Below are 16976 nucleotides of genomic sequence, written 5' to 3' on the forward strand. Positions count from 1 at the left end.
ACATAAAATTGATGGATGAATAGGCGTCACAAAAAAAGGGAAGTTTTTAATAATTCTAAATGTCTTGCATACTTTTGCGCGATAATTGTACGCAACATTTATTTTCTTATTTTCCTAACATCTACTACGTGTTTTACGGTTACACGTCAGCGTTTTTATTTCGATTTCTATGTCCGCGCGACGGAATTTTTCTCTTTACTAGCGCATCACAAACGTGATCGTTGTATTAAATTGTCTAAATTTTCGTGTTTACAACACAAATAACTAATATTCGTTTATCTAGCAAACGTTCAGGTGCCGTGAGCTATTTTCAATTTGTTTATGACCTTCAAGTGTGGCCATGTGCATGCCAATAAATTTTGTTTACTGGCCCGCAGTCGAGTTATGTATTTGTTCACGATGCCTTATTTGTTTTTTTTTTTTGTAAGAAATTCCCTGCATACCTTAAGGCGAGGCAACTTGTACATGCCAGCAACGGCTTTAATTGCATGAAATTGCTATTCCACTGCTTTAACTGCGTACTGTCTTGCACATTTTTTCTAACTTTAAGAAACTGTTAAAAAACTCCAAGTATACATACATTTTGTAGTTTAACGGCACTGGAATCCCTTTTTTATATCATACCATTTTGAATTTGCAAAGTTCCTGCTGCCATAAAAGCTTTCTGATTTATAGTATGTATTGCTTTTCTGGGGATTTGCTCAATGGCACAATAGAATAAATAGTGAACTATAGCAAATACGAATGCCAATACTCGTTTGCTAGAGACTATCAGAAAATACACTAAACTGATTGTAAATCGTTTACAGCTTTTCAAGAAATGCGCATTTAAGCTTTTGGGTTTTTTCTTTATTTTTTCTTTCTATCACTTTCTACACGCTTTAGTTGCCCTTTTGGCATGCAGCATCCATCCATCCATCCGTATTTGTTGCATTCAAAGTAAGGGATTGTATGCGAAACATTTCGGAAACTTTCGTCGAACTTTACATTTCATTTGCAACGAAAAGGAAACCTGCAACACTTTCAATTTGAATGACAAGCTTTGAAGGTGATATTTGTAGTTAAAAAAGAAATTGTTAAGCAGAAATGCGCCAACATTTCTACACACCAGAAAGCGTCGTGCGTCAAGATTTTTTGAAACAAAAACAAAATCTTTCCCCCTGCGAATCTTCATTTGAGTAACAGCGAAAAATGCATACAATTTTGGGTTTCTAGAATTTTTCTGTTATACATACATTTATGTATATGTGTTTTTTTTATGAACATTTCGATCCCTAACCGCCAAAATACCGTTAGCGACATTTAAAAAAAAAAATTTAATTTTGATGCAGAAATGCATCTAGATGCTCTAGGAATATTTCTGCATCAAAAAGAAAATTTTGAAAAAAATGTCGCTTACGTTATTTTGGCGGTTAGGGCTCGATATGTATTTTCCCAAAGTTTTTCACGCTTTTTGGTTGATTGATTCTGTAAAGGGCCTTCTGAAATAGTTCTCTAACGTTAGAGACTGTGTTGGCGGGGTTCTTTCTACTAATAAACTGTACCATTAACCGAGCCGAAATTTTGCACAGATGTTTGATCCGAAGCGGAAACTGCACCACATTTTACCAAGGTGTAATGTTCGTTTCGGCCAATTTTACAAACTTTTATTTAACTTGCTCTATGTGTATGTATGTATGGAAGTATGTTTGGTAGCGTCAAATTTTGCAATAAATTTTTGACAAACTTCTCGACAAAATATGTTATTAGCAAAATTTTACAAAGCTAGAAATAAATTACTGCAACTGATTGTGTTTCTAACGGAACTTTTTGGAGCCATTTAAATTTTTTGGCAAAGACACTTCTCTTTTTTGTACAATAAAAAAAAAAAAAAAACTGGAGTGACAATTCAGTGAACTACAGATGTCAATTTTGGAAAAAATCGAAGCATCGATACATTGACTATTTATACATCGAGTGGAAAAATTTCGATGCATCGAAGCAAAACATCAATATTTTCGATGCATTGATGTTTTCCTACATCCATATAAAAATGGATTCTGTTCATGCGTTATGTGGAAAAAAATGCTATACACCCTTGACAAAAAAAAAAAAATTAAAAATCACCGGAATTTTGTAGACTTTACCCTTATAATGAATTTTTTTTTGGTGTTTCTATTTCTTGAATTTTTCCAAGTTCTGTATGAGATTGAAAAAATTGATCCTGCTGGCTTTTGCTGTATAAAAAAATATAAAAAATTGGTATGGAAAATAAAGATAAAGAAAATCGTCAAAACGTTAGGATATTCTGATTCTTTGAAAACCTTTTTTTTTAATCAATTCTACCTTTCCATAGTGCAAACGCAAAACTTATCAGTAAACAGCATTTTTTACGTTTCCATATTTTATGTATGTATATTTAAATACATCATAGCTTGAGTAATTAGTTACCGACACGACCTGAAGCACCAACATTTTGTCGAGTATCGCTCTCACGAGGATAATATGGAAATTATTTAATTGGAGTACAGGCAGTTCGTATAATATGTATGAGCGTACTAAATATGTGTAAATGTTAACATACATAAATTTGCAGATATTTATATGTGCATATACGTATCGTCGATGTTTTTGCAAAACCGCCCGTCGACCAGTTGCAAACCCGCCTAAATCGCCGTTGTGGCAAAATTTGAGATTTGGTAACCCTGAACTCCAGGCATCGAGATTTATGCATAAAAATCGTCAAATCGTTATTACAAAAACAGATTTGTAAAGTAATAGCTAGACAAAATACCACCTATCAAGGCATTGCCTTCAAAGAATAAACGGTTTTTTCGCTGCAATTGGTCGATGGGCGGTTTTGCAAAAACATCGACGATATGTATGTATGTATGCATGTACGTAAATACATACATAAATAAATGCGTATTGCCTTTGGTAAAGCCTATCGTGGCGCGTACTTATGTAATTATCCACTTTGACCCAAGGCTTGAATAATCTATTACACCGACAAGTGAAGTGTGAAATTAATGATCTGGTTGTGAATGGTGGATGAATTCATAAGGGTAGGGTGTAAGGCTCAGGCGCTCAACCTTAGTACATATATAAACATACAGTGGTCGAAATAATAATAGCCACAGCACGTTTTTTTACACAAGTTTTAACATATTATTTTTGTTGTTATTTAATTTTGGTTATTTTTTTTATAAAAATATAGTTCATTCTCTAACAAAACCCGTGTAAATCCATGTTTCAAACTTTGTGCAATATTAAAAAAAAATTCAACAAACTTTCGTAAAAATGTCTAACTTTTTTAATTAGATTTCCTAGAAAGATTCTGAGTATGCAGTTTTGTAGCCCATTGAATTCTAGTAGAACCAAGTTAAAGTTTCAAATGGCTAACAATTACGGTTGATTTTTTAATTTTTTATTTTTTTTTGTCCAAGAGTATTGCACAAAGTTGTAAACAGGTTTTATTAAAGAATTAACTATATATATATACAATAAAATAATAGTAAAAATAATATGTTAAAACTTGTCAAAATGTGGTGCGGCTATAATTATTTCGAACACTGTATGTATGTATGTATGTATGTATATAGCAGTTTTTACACATGTGCTTCTAATACTTCGAGTATTCTGTTGTATACGCACTGAAGTGCCAAGTTCATTTACATCATAATTAATAATTTAATTAATTAACATGCTGTTGAATTATGTCACGAGACAAGTATTTGGGTGAACCATTAGGTGTAATAGCGGATCATATTGTCATAGTGTTACAATTTTTATGAATATTAAAAATATATATATTTTTTTTGTTTTTGTTATTCACCTAAAAAGCTTTTTAACCGTCGCATTATGAGATTATGATTTGTTGAAGCACCTTGTGAGTCACCTATTTTTTACTATTAAATATTGTTTTTTTTTTTAGAGCTGTAGAGCTTTAAATTGAAATAAAGTAATGTGGTTACATAATTGAAAGCTGAAAATTGTATACCAATGGAGTTTGAATATAATTTAGGCCATGCGAGCGCATTCTGCAAATAACATTCCCAAGCATTTTTTTCAAGATATGACGATTATATCTTGGCAATGGTTTGCACAATATTGTCCGACGACTTTACGTTAACCCAGAAAAAATATTATATGTACATAGGGCCGCAATATCAACGCTATTGCTTATAGACGCCGGCTAGCTCTTTCCAACAAATTAAAAAAAAAAAAAATTATAATACTCGATCTTACTTGTTCACTGTAAACATTTCGCTATCTCACCTCTCGACGATTTCCTAGAAACCGCACAGAACTTCATCACCGCGCGAGCAATTTCAAACCTTATTTGTGGATAGTAAATTTAGTGGTTAAGCGACATTGAAATATTGTTGTTTTTGTTGTGCTGTTGATTCGTGTATTTGTAGTTTATTATTTTATTTTTTTTTTGTTGTCTTAGAACTCCGGCTCACGAGCCAGTACTTTACGGGCATCTCTGACATAGAGGTTTAAAAAAAACGCTAATTGACTAGCCGATTTCGAGAAATAACTCGATCACTAAATGTTGCTGCAATAAGTCGAGTTTTATGACATGTTGTAGCGCAGAGCGGAAGAGCGCCATATAATGTATGGCAACAAGTACCTATCAATTTTAATCCGATTTTACTGTAATTTGTTATCTGTGGTATTTTTTGCTAAGGAATGAAGAAATATGAAAACTCGCATAGATTTTCAAACTGCCACGCCCACTACATTAAGGGGAGAAAGTGGCGAATTTTATTCGATTTTAAGAAAACTCGGTTTGTATCTTAGTTTTAAGCAGAAAACCTCAAATCTAAAATATGGTCAAAATCGGCCCACTGAAGCGCCCACCAGTCATAAAAAATGCATTTTTAACCCTTAAATGTGCGTTGTTGTAATATGCAGCAAACTGAAAACTCGCTTTTGCAACCACTTAGTTTAGCTTTCTTATTTTTGGTTAGAACATATTGTAAGTACAAAACATTAAGAACATATAATATAACATTTGGGAACATTTATCCTTTCTTCTGTTATTATTTTAGCAAAGTGAAATGGTATCAATATGGCCTGCGAGGAAATTCGCAATTCCATACCATGTTTTGTAATTTTTAATTCCTAGGCAAAGGCAATACATGACAAATTTCAGTAAAATCTGATCTCAAATACTTTTTGCCATAGCTTATATGCCAATGTAAAGCGTCCAGCCTATGAATGATAAGATAGGGATAACTGGTTCTAGCAGTTGGAACTCGTTTTAATAATTTTTGTTTAATGAACGTTATAATGCCAATAACTTCCTACGGAGAAGTACAGTACTAACTCGTTATTCCGGACACATATAGTTTGGGCTTTGCGCGGATTACTGGATTTGTCCGAAATTTAGAAAGCTGGCTAATTAATGAAATAATTATATATATTTATGAAAAATTCTTACTAGATCATTTTTCATGCAATTGCTTTTTAAAATGTTCAACTGCATATCTTATTGACTTCCCAGAGTCAAGAAAATCTAAAATTTTACATTTCTCGGTAATATGTATTATTTTATGTTGCTTTGTTGTCGCTGGTATTCTTCTTTTTTAGTTTTAGTATGCAGAATAATATTAAATGTAACCATAATTCTGGACACAAATTTAATGAACAGAATGGCATTGCGAAAGCAATAATGTACATATCGACGGCTGAGTGGAAGATCGACCTATCTCGGCAGCCGGTTCAAAATCGCCATATCTCCGAAAAGTTTTCAAGAACGCCCTATTTCAAAATTTGTTTGAAGAAGGCCCTATCTCAGAATTTGATTCAAAAACGACCTATCTCAGCTGCCGCTTCAAAAATGCCCTATATCAATATATTGTCAGTTCAGATAGCGCATTTTTGAAACAAGTTTTGATATGGGGCGTTTTTCAATCAAATTCTAAGATATGGCGTTCTTCAACCAAATTCTGAAGTAGGGCCTTCTTAGTCGATATGTAATCTAATTCTCCCAAAAGGCCCACGTTAACTTAAAGAAGTTCCTCCTCACCAACACAGATACACAGGACTCTGCTATGCCTCGAAATTTCTTTCCTCCTCGTTGTTTTTTGTGCAATTTTTGTACAATATTATCGCCTGTCAATTTTCCGCTCACGTTCTATTTGCTGATGTCGCACAAACACTTAACAATTTTTCATCCTCTATAACCCCATCCTATTTTTGTTTCATCCTCTGTTTTAACATTTAAATATCCGTGGCGTGTCGATAAATTCATATGTGTGCGTGTATTTGTTTTTTTTTTTTTTTTGTTTATACAACGCAGGTTATGGCTTCTGCTCTGCATCATGCAGCCGTTTTCATCGATAGTTGTAGTTGTTGTTATTTTTGCTGTAGCTTGGTAACTGCTGTTAACAGCACTACCATTGCTAGCGTTGTTGACGCCATTGCGCGCGTTGTACGGCACTCAAATGCACAAGGCAATTGTCAACGTAATTGCCAAACGGTGCAAACGTCATTTGGAGTACACCAACCAAGTCGCAATGCATAAGTATGTCTACATGCATATATATGTTTGAGTACTTGTGGCATTTGGTTGCTTGGTATCTTTCGTTTGTGAGGCAGCGCGAACCACCACCCGCCAGCCGCCAACCGCCAGCCGCTAACCGTCAGCTGCAGTGTGCATCCCACCTCCTATTCGGCGTTTTGATGCTTTTACTGCTTTAGTGCTGGCATTATATTTGTTGTTGTGATGCTGCTTTTGCTTTTGTTATTGCCTTTGTGGTTGGCTGCCATTGTTACTGGCTTTGACGTTGACTCCTGCCACGTTGTTGATGCCATTATTGTCGTAGCTTTCAAGTGGTTGCATGCGTTGATGTTGACATGCATTTTGTTGTTGTTGTACATACATACATATGCAGTTGTTTGCTGCTGGCAGTGCATTGTGTTGAACTTTTTTTTTAAACTAAGTTATATACATACATATCATGTACCTTTAGCTTTTGTAAGTATGTATGCATTTGTTTGCCAACATTGTATTCGCAATGACATTGCCTCAGTTCGCATCCTGCATTCCTGCTGATATTGCTCTCGCTCGCTGTCAACGCCACTTCCAATTGCTGCTGACATCACTGGCATCTTTCGCGCAGTATTCATTAAAGGGCTTGTAATTTTTATGTTCTCACTCACCCTGCAAGCCTTGTAGGTGGCAATGTTCACGCTCGTGTCTTTTATTGACTTGCATACAAACGTGAATTTTTTATAGCTACTCCATTTTTATTAGCGGCACGCGGAATAAAACAAGTCCAATATGTTTTTTTTTCAACAAATTTAACTGAGACTTGCATTGCCGGACTAGTCTGGGAGTAGTTGGAGGGCTCGTCAGTGCCTTGAGCTCAGCATTCTCGACTACGTGGTATATGGGGCCGATGATTGCAAATACCTCGGTTTGAAGCACTCTGTCTGTTTAGGAGCGATCACTTAAAGATTTGACAATGTTTTAAGCCCGGGAACTCCACATTGGAGTATCTTCTCAGGAGCGCAATGGTTACGTACCATCCTGTGGCACTTAGATGTATGTTACCAGAAATTTCCGTCTCGCGAAACGTAGATGCAAGGTATGAGGTTAAGTGTGGCAGAGAATCAAAAGCAGTGCAAGGCTTCGTAGAACAGGGTCCAGTACAGCACAGGGCGGCTAATCTTTTGCAGTGTGGCAAGCAAATTTCTGCTTCATCATATCACTGCTGCAAAACTGATAATGGGTCTGTTCATAGAGATGTACGAAGTTGATCCAGAGGATATCCGTTGGTGAAAGACCCCACGCTTTCTTAAAGACCTTTTTACACTGTAAAAATTCCTCTCAGGCTTTGTAGATCTTATGCTCAACATCGTAATTACGATCGGATACCTAACTTCGGAAGAAATCTTGATTATGACTCCTGAACAGTAAATTAAACCATCAAAACTTTTCCTTCTAAAGAAAGAGAACAGCACTAGTTTTAGCTAGGTGAGCAGGAAGCCCTCTCATTACACCAAGTGAGGAACGGAGAGAATTGACCTCCTTCTTAATGATTCGCTGCGCAAGCAGTGAACGGATCCATTAGCTAGCTCTGCCACTATTTCGTGGCTTAGTGCCGAGCTACAAATGCTAAAGAAAAACTCGCACATAGTACCAAAAAAATCGCTAATAGACATTTTATTTTATTATCAATGCTACAAAAGAAAAAAAAAAAGAAAAAAATAGACGAATTTTTTTTGTTAAAATAATATAAGTCAGAAGGAAATTATGTCCCAGTGGTTGCTAATGATATCTTCGACCATTTTTCATTATGCCCTTTTGATTTCAAAATCAAGAATTCTATACCATTTCTACGAAAAATTGTTTTTTCCCATATAAAATACATGGAAAACTTTGAGCGCTTTTAGCGACCTCTAAATATTTATTTTTTTTTTTTTATTCAAAGTAAGAAAACAGGAGTATGATTTTTTCGGTATACATGTGAGAGCATTAAAATTGTGGCTTTACTTTTTTTGGCGATACGAATTAGCGAGGAATGGTGAGACTATCAAATCCTTCCGGGAGAAGGGCACGACAGGTATTTAAATGGCCGTCTTTATTAAATTTGTTAAAAATCGTGTCACTCTGGTGGTCAGTCAATGCTGGTATAGGAAGGTACGCTCTTGTTGCTCTTTAATTGGCTTACACGCCATGGGACAAGAGGTGGGTACAAAGGCCCATTACCGTAGTTGCAAGAACATAAAATAAAATTATGTGTCATACCTTTTTTACCACTATCCGGATTTATACTAAAAAATTCAAAAATTATTTTCATAGTATTGTGTTAGCTAAAAACTTAACAGATACATAGCTAATGGAAAAAGGTTATCAAACTGAGAAATAACTTACCAAATTCGATACATAAATACACTGACACTGCGTACTTCAACGAAATATGCTTTTCTCAACATATGATTTGGTTGTAATTACCAATTCATATGTTGAGAGAAATATATTTGGCGCACTTTTTCCTGAGCGTAAAAATATTACCACTTTTGGTAAAAAATTCGTAAATTCGCTTCAATGCCAACAAGGCGATATTTTTTTTATAGAAAATAAAACGCCACTAATTCCTCTGCGAAAGAGCAAAAACCGTCGTAAGATTATTTCATACGCTCACAATTTTCTACTACATCACTTCATCGCACTAATTCCACATGACCAATTTCATTCCATTAGCGGCTTCTGTGTTGCAAACTTTTAAGTAATAATCACTTAATGTTAACGAATTTCGCACAACAACTCCGACAAATCCTTATGCGATTGCTGCTGACATTCTTGCCAATAGCTCTTGTTGTTGTCTCATCATCTTTTTTCTTATTGTACATTAGATTGTTGGTGCTCTTGTCTGCCTACAGCTGTCGTACATTGTCAATACTTATGTTGTACGTTTCTATGTGTACATATCGCTCTTCAGTTTTATGAAGACATCTTGAATTGTCTGTCCCATTCATTCAACTACAATGCATGCTTGCCTTTTGTGCTTACGTGCGAATAAATAAGTTTATGTACGAGTATTTGCAGATTGATGTTTACACTTGTACTCATCCTTTAGGCAGCAGTTTTCTGCTTGAAGGAAATTTCCAAAAAACTGCATTATATTTATAAATACATATTTACATACATGTGTGCATAGGTGCGAATAAACATTTGCATGCATATCCTTGCGAAGAGAAAGTGATATACATTCATTTACTTACTTATATATGTAGGTAGTGGTAGTGAGAGCAGGGAGGTTGAAAGTATGTTTTAATGTGTGTATGTATATACATACATACATACGTAATTATGCACAGCAGTCTCGTGTGCATTTGTAATTAAAATGCAAATAAGTAAGCGTCCAGGCAAATTGAATTTTCTTTACTATCTTTGCTCACTCGAGTTAATCGCAACGCGAAAGATGAGAAAATTCCGAATGCGCAAGAAAAGCGCAAAACTATTCACTTTTTGTAAATGCGAATTTCAAAATGGTCAAATTTTCCTTTTGAATGATATAATGTTAATCATAATTATACGATACATATATGGGATCTAGATTCTATGAAATGAACTATTGAAAATAACTTCATTATACCGCTTTAACCACTTACATAATAATGAACACCTTCGACTTCTTCAAACATTTTTTCTGTAGAAGTACGTAACATTTTTGGCTATTTAAGTAAACAGAGAAACTTTGCTTCAAATTTCTTTTTATATACAGAAACCATTTTATGAAAAAATTGTACGCTCTGAAAATTTTTAACTACACTAGCTGTATGTAATAAATTTTTTTGGTAACTGCATTTTTGAAATGACAAAAAAAAACACGCCGAAAAAACTAAACTTAACTTTGAGTCGTAGATAATGAATCTGTATTCTATTTTTCAAGATAAGTTCACTTTTTCCAAGATTCATTTTTATGAAAAGGATTAATTTAATTTGTCCTTTGACAAAAAAAAAAAAAAATCAGCTGCTAAAGAAGAAAATCTCCGAATAAATAAAAAAAGTTATAACAGCTATTTCCCTGCTGAAAGTCTAGAAAAAAGAAATCTGATGAGGAGAGATGTGGTGATCTCCAAAAATCTCATTATTACGATTCCGTTTGAAAAGATTTTTAAATATTTTTATGCAGGTTTTTTTAAGCCTAATCTGTTTTGTCATCTGAGGAGACTTTTTTCAAAAAGTTCTTTAAGAAACTATTTTTCTTTTTTCAAATCAGTCCAGCTCACGTAAATCTTAATATTTTTCCGAAATATTTTGTTGGACATCTTAAAATATAATAGATTTTGTAATCACGGCGGAAAAACTGCAACTTTTTTTTAGTGATGCGGTCTAATGTACATACATACTTACATATATAGTGATCGAATAAAACATAGCCGGACCAAGTTTGGACAACTTTAAAAATATTATTTTATTATTAATTAATTATGGTTATTTTTTTTTTTAAATATAGTTCATTCTTAAACAAAATCCGTGTAAATCCAAGTTTAAAGCTTTGTGCAATATTTGAAAAAACTTAAACAAGCTTTCGTAAAAATGTCAAACTTTTTTAATTGGATTTCCTTGAAAGATTCTGAGTATGCAGTTTTATAATAACACACTTTTTTCATCCCATTTGTTTCCATATAATGAATCACTTCTTCGACAAAAAAAATTCTTAAATATCAATTTTTAGCCATTTGAAACTTGCACTTTATTCTAATACAATAGGCTACAAAACAGAATACACAGAATCTTTCTAGGAAATCTAATTAAAAAACCCGAAATTTTTACGAAAGATTGTTAAATTATTTTCTAAATATTGGACTAAGTTTGAAACTTGGATTTGCCGATTTTCCCGGGTTTTGTTAACGAATGAACTATATATTTATACAAAAAAAAATACTCAAAATTAAATAACAACAAAATAAAATATTTTAAAACTTATTAAAATGTGGTGCGGCTATAATTTTTTCGACCTTTGTATGTCGGGTATATTAAGTTTTTTTACTCGATTTGTATTTGCATATCATAAAAGAACAAGTTTACATACTTATTTAATTAATGACAAAAATTCATGCTAAAATATAATAGCATTAATATTTGTTCTCTTTGGCTCAACAAATTTTAAAAACGCTTATGTTTTTTTTTTTTAATTCCAGGTGAGAACTGATTCTACTATACATACTAATGCTGATATCACTATGTAAGTACTATGATTATGAACAGGACCAATGGAAAAAAGTGGAATCATTTGTTTCACCTACGCCTTTTCGACGATGTCCGTATTTTTTCGATAATAATAGCGAAATCCCCCATTTAATTGGGCATCAAATTGAATTTTTGTTTGTTTAATTATTTATTATTATTTAAAGGCTTATATGAAAAAAATAATTCGTAGTCTTAACGAGATGCAGGAAAAAAGAGAAAGGAAAGACGCAAAGTGCTACTAAGGAGGAGATGAAATCAAATTTCTCCAGGCTTAATCTTAGCAGAAAAACGGCCTCAATCTTCTCCATAGGTAGTTGAGTCCATTTGAATATGGATTTTGGGGGTGCTGGGCTATCCAGAGAAGTTAAATCACATGACCTCGGTAACCCAAATCATCCCATCGGTTATATCTTATGCGTTGTTGGCTGACCATTAGGGTGGTCCAGAATAAGTAAAGTCGGAATTTTAAGGCTCTCTCTCCCCTAGGATTGTTCTATATCGAAAAATAATGTACCCATATTTTTAATTTTGAAATCAAAAAATATTTAGAGGTCCCTCAAAGCGCTCAAAGTTTTCAATGTATTTTATATGAAAATAAAAAACACTTCGTGAAAATGGTATGGAATTCTTGAAAATTAATACTTTCGATCTGAACTCTGGTTCTCTCCCAATTGTTTATTTAACCATTTTTTAATACTAAAGAGTTTTTATTTATTCCCCCATTGCATTTTCTAGGGGTTTTGGCGGACCTATAAAATATAGTTACTATGAAAAAATGGTAAAAAAAATTATTGGGTATTATTACTTGGAATCTCCTGAAGAGAAACAGAGTTTCCGGTCGAAAAATATTGATTTTCAAGAATTCTTACCATTTCTACGAAAAGTGTTTTTTCCCATATAAAATACATGAAAACTTTTCCCGAGTTCTGAGTGGGGGTGTGTATGCTACTGTTATAATTTAAACCGGGCTTTAAGTGAAAACTTATGAATTTCCAAGAAATATAGTGTGTAGAATAATTTTCAAATAAAAAAAAAAATGTTTTGGTATTTTTTTCTACTTCCTAATTTGGTGTTATCAAACAATTCTCAGAACACTTTACTATATTAGTCCAAATATGCCACCCTGTGTCGCAATTGTGCTATAAATCTTAATGCTGTGCCAACGAAAACTAATTTCCAAGTCAAATGTGGCAAGCAGACAGACATACACTCCTACATATGTCACCAAAAAATAAATCACAATTTATAGTCGAACACAACATTTGATGGCGGCAACACGCTACAATTTAAAATGTTCAAAAAAAATACACAAATGAAATAAAGGTCAACCGCTTGTTAAAACCAACCGGAAAATTTTTTGTTTGCTCTACACTTTGCAATATTTGTGTGCAGCAGTCAAAAGGACAAATAGGGCTCTGACGCCTAAAATGCTGCTCTAAATCTTGTACATATACATATGTACATATCCATGTCGGTAATTTGTATTGCAAACGCCTGCAGGCAGAGCTCGTTAAGCAAACGAATTGGCATTTTGTGGTCGTGGCGCACTGACACAAACCGAAATTTTGAATGCGTCTAAGCCAGTCAAGGACAAGTTTGAGAGTAACACATGCAGCGAAATACATTGGAAGGGTGAAAGAGACTTTGTCCATAATGAAGATACCAAATGTTTGATTGTTTGTTCAAAGTGAATAATGAGCAGCGTAAAGCCCGAAGAAACAGCAGCAGCAGTGCCAAGGCTGGGTGAATGAGTGTTGTAGGGCTTTGTGTCTCTTCGTGGAACAACTCTAAGAAAGCCCGTAAGCCGCAGTGCAACTGCAATGAACGTGACTTGTAATTTAAACACGTAAGTATGACTCGTATGATTCGTACGTGCAAAGCAGTAGACTGACAATGCAAGTAGCAATAATTTCTATATACGTAATACAGGCGCCTGAAATGTCCTTTTGTGGCTTTAATGGATTAGCTTGGTAGCCAATACAAAGTTTTGAAATGCTTTGCGCTCTATTCTCCTCACTCCGTAGATAAAAACACAAAACAAAGAGAAAAAAAAACATATTTTATAGATTATGTTTAAAGGTACTAAATATACAATACATACATACAATGTAGTATGTGCAAGCATAAGCATTTTCTTCTAGTCTAATTTTTTGTGCACTTACCAGCGTTTATTTACTACGTTCAGGTCACCAATCGATCATGCTTTTATAAAACCGTCATTTACCCACTAAGTCGGCACTTGACATATTTTTCATAATTGGCCTGTCATCCATTTTGTTTACTTAGGTAACGTTTTATTTTTCTTCTTCCTAGTTAAAGAGTAAACATGTACTTATGTATTCTAATTTAATTGTCGAAATGTTTTGCAGTCTCATCACGCTTCAGTGTGCAAACACTCATGGAAAAACTTTCTCTGTTGACTGAGCATTAGCTTGAATGTTACTCATACGCACCGGGCGCCTCACAATAGTGTCACGTATTTTTCGGCTTGCTGTTGGCGCCGCAAGCTAGAGATGGGCGCGGGATATCGGGGCTATCAGGGGCCGTCATATTCAGTTGTTTAGCTAAAACACTGAAAAAAAAGTTTAGAAGTTTGGTACTTGCACAATATTATACTAAAATTAAATGGGCAATAAATCTGCATACCCGAATTTTTTCAAGAAATTCATTTTAAAATTTTGGGATTTTTTTCTACTATTTTTTCTAATTTGATAAGCTTTAATAAATCTTTAAACTTCGAGTTGCTCAATTTTCGTGTTGGTATAAATTATAGTTTTGTAAAAAAAAAAAATAAAAGTAAAAAAAAGAATAAATGTTCGAGACTTTTTAGAAGTAGTGTCCCTAATTATGTGAGTAACACTGTATGTTTTTTCGGCATGCTTCCTCAACAACTGCTGCGCCCGATGGATACGTGTTCGACTTCCAACTTGTTGGTAACGGGTTCAAACCCTGCGACACGGAAGCTGCTTTTATTTAAAAATTTTAATTTAATATTAGCTGAATGTTTCTCAAAATAAAATGAGCGAAACGAAAATATTGTGGGTGTTCACACTTACCTGGTTCAACTGTGAAATTTACAGGTGGGTTATAAATCGATTGTTATTATATAGTTTGCTGACTCTGGGTTTTCCGACGAAGCAAATTTTTCCTGCTTCAACTTGTAGAGTAGAGACTGGTTATTTATTTTGTTTGATCAAAGAAGCAAATCGGAATTAAAAACGACTCATTACTGGTAAATTTTATTAGCAATTTTTTTATTTATATAACTAAATTTCGGAAAAATTGCCAGCTATGAGTTGTCAATGTTTGACCATGGAGATGTTTTTTTTTGATTTCTTTATACTGTGCTGAGTCTTAAACAACATTAAACTGTTGACTTATCAAATAAAACCATACAAAACGTTTTGACTGACCCGGTGTGCTTCAAACTCGCATTTCTATTTCCAGGCTTCTCTTTGTTACTATAATATAACCAGAGTGAATATCCCTTACATTCGCCGAAGAGAATCACATTTCAAGATACATGATACCATGAATTTGCTGATGCTCGTCACACTAGACATTCCTTTCGCTTGCGCACTGGATTTCTACATTTGATATTGTCGTAAGCATTAAAGCGCTCTCCAGAAAGGTCTGACTGCTTTTACCTACATAAATAGTGCTTGGAGGGTGCTGTGTCTGGTAAATGAGGCCCTCAAAGTAGTTTTTTACTGGTAAAGCTTAGTATCGACCTCTAAAGAAAAGTAAAAACTCCATGTAAAAAAAACACGCTGAAGAAATGGCGAAGAATTTTTCTTGTATCAAATTTCATTACAGCAGTGCGGAGTTCTTATGCTATGCTTTCTAGTACGGTCTTCTAAAGTGTTTTGTGAAGCATAAAGTACAAGGCAATCCATGTTTGCAACAGAAACATATTCCTGACGCAAAAGGCAAAATGACAGGCTGTGAAATATCAGATGTCAAAAGTCCTTGAATAGTTACTACTAAATATTCACACAAACAAAATGATGGCAATTTTTTTCTTTAACCTTTCCTTAGGAGCTGGACCATAAGCTTCAAGCAAAATGTCTGGGCGGAAAATGCATTAATTGTCGTCGCCGATGATATCAGATGGTTTCAGCAAGTCGTCATATACTAACATTTTCACATCCCGGCTAATTCATGCTTTTGAGTGAAGGATTTTAAAATTATGTACGTAATTTTCGATTGCCGCATAAAATGCAACCTTTTCAAGTTAAGTAAAGTAACTTTAAAAAACATGTACTAAACGTTTGCCTTTGCTTTAAGTGGTATCCTGCCTCCAGAGGTTGTAGGATCTAATTCTTAACATTTCTAAGGATACACAGCTGAAAGCAGCGGGACTTCGAGTAGGCACTCGACAGTTTCGTGGCGCTCCAGCTACTTGCCGAAAACTTCGAAGCGCATTTTCTACACTTTTAATTTTTACCGCTTCGTTTAACTAGTGGTTGTGATGACAACAAATTCAAACATCGTATTGAAATGGTTGAAAGCTTGTTCTCTTCAGTATTAAATTGCCTTCTGTTTTTTTTTTTTGGTATTATGAACAAAACATTTTACACGATTTCTACAGCAAATTGAAGTCAATTTTTTCTGGCGGGAATTTCATATTTCATTATAAAAAAGTTATTCCGTACTCTAAAAATTTGAACAAAAACACCATAAAAAGTGGGTGAGCTCAGTCCGTTTTCCTATTAAAAAAATAAAAAATAAATAAATAAATAAAAAATACCGAAAAACTACTCAATTGCGGCCTCCTAAAACAGAGCGCCCCATTGAAACGAAGTTTAACACCCAAAATACAACTTAAGATTTACCTCAAAGGGATCTAATTACGCTGCATTATCCTATAGACATTTAACAATCATACCAAAATTTGTACTAATGAGACTCGTGTATGTTAGCTTGTTACCTCAAGATACACTCCCCTGAGGCCAAAATCGCGGTAAACGCCTTTGCAAAAAAAAAAAAATATATATGCCAACAATAAGTTGCTAGAGCACTTTAAAGGCTCAAAATTGACCCCAAAATAAGGCAATGTTTACCGTTGTTTTTACGACAGAAACCGAATTGGTTATTTACAAAAATGAATCTGTCGACAGGTTTGAATTTTATCTTTGAAACGCCACACTTTTCTTTGAAATCGCTTAATTAGTTCTCGTGCAATAAGCGTTTTTGTGAAGCTCTAAAAATTACAACTACAACATTTGAACATAGCCCCCATACCTTAAGGTAAGACGTATTCTACGTCAAAAACATCTGG

General features: G+C 34.1%; 1 protein-coding gene across 1 annotated transcript in view; it reads left to right on the forward strand.

Annotated features, from left to right (window-relative positions):
• The first annotated feature begins 11644 nt into the window (after positions 1–11644).
• The window catches only part of LOC108369979 (mannosyl-oligosaccharide alpha-1,2-mannosidase IA), a 23172-nt gene continuing 17840 nt past the window's right edge, over positions 11645–16976 (forward strand). Inside the window, exon 1 of the mRNA XM_017625211.1 lies at positions 11645–11690. The gene's annotated coding sequence lies outside the window, so the exon portion shown is untranslated. The remainder of the gene's footprint in view (positions 11691–16976) is intronic.

The sequence above is a fragment of the Rhagoletis zephyria genome, unplaced genomic scaffold, assembly GCF_001687245.7.
Source record: "Rhagoletis zephyria isolate East Lansing unplaced genomic scaffold, Rhagoletis_zephyria_1.1 Rzeph_scaffold_03941, whole genome shotgun sequence".
Taxonomy (NCBI): domain Eukaryota; kingdom Metazoa; phylum Arthropoda; class Insecta; order Diptera; family Tephritidae; genus Rhagoletis; species Rhagoletis zephyria.